Below are 660 nucleotides of genomic sequence, written 5' to 3'. Positions count from 1 at the left end.
GAAGAGGGCAGAGGGGACAAGCAAGACGGACAGGACGGGCCAGATGGGGTCCAAAAGAGGAGGGGACGAGCGGGTTACAGGAGGAGGGGACAATTGAGACCCAGGAGGTGAGGGAGGAGGGGACAAGTGAGGTTCAGAAGGTGAGGGAGAGTACTGGAGGACAGGTGGAGATAGGTGGTGAGGTGGACATGGAAGCAGACGAGGAGCAGCTCAAAGCCCCTCAGCTGAAGAGGAAACAGAGAGGAGATGGCGGAAGCTCGCAGGCGAAGAAAGTGGCAACTAAAGAAATTGGAGGAGCAGCAGAGTGTGAGTCCAGTCTGGAGGAAGACTCCGAGTCCAGTCTGGAGGAAGACTCCGAGTCCAGTCTGGAGGAAGACTCCGAGTCCAGTCTGGAGGAAGACTCCGAGTCCAGTCGCGAGGAAGACTCCGAGTCCAGTCGGGAGGAGGACTCCGAGTCCAGTCGCGAGGAGGACTCCGAGTCCAGTCGCGAGGAGGGCGCTGCTGCTGACAGTGAGCCTGCTAAACACTGGGATGGCAGCTGTAGGAGCTCTGGAGACTACAGGGTGGAGAAGATAAAGGACTTTCTGAAGAGGAGTAAGAATGTGAGAGGAGCCAAAGTGGAGGACTACCTCCCTGACAAAGAGAAGCTCTCCAGCTCTG

The sequence above is a fragment of the Anarhichas minor genome, unplaced genomic scaffold, assembly GCF_050575085.1.
Source record: "Anarhichas minor isolate MPS153535 unplaced genomic scaffold, ASM5057508v1 ptg000010l, whole genome shotgun sequence".
In the NCBI taxonomy this organism is placed as follows: domain Eukaryota; kingdom Metazoa; phylum Chordata; class Actinopteri; order Perciformes; family Anarhichadidae; genus Anarhichas; species Anarhichas minor.
Note: the sequence above shows the minus strand (reverse complement) of the source record.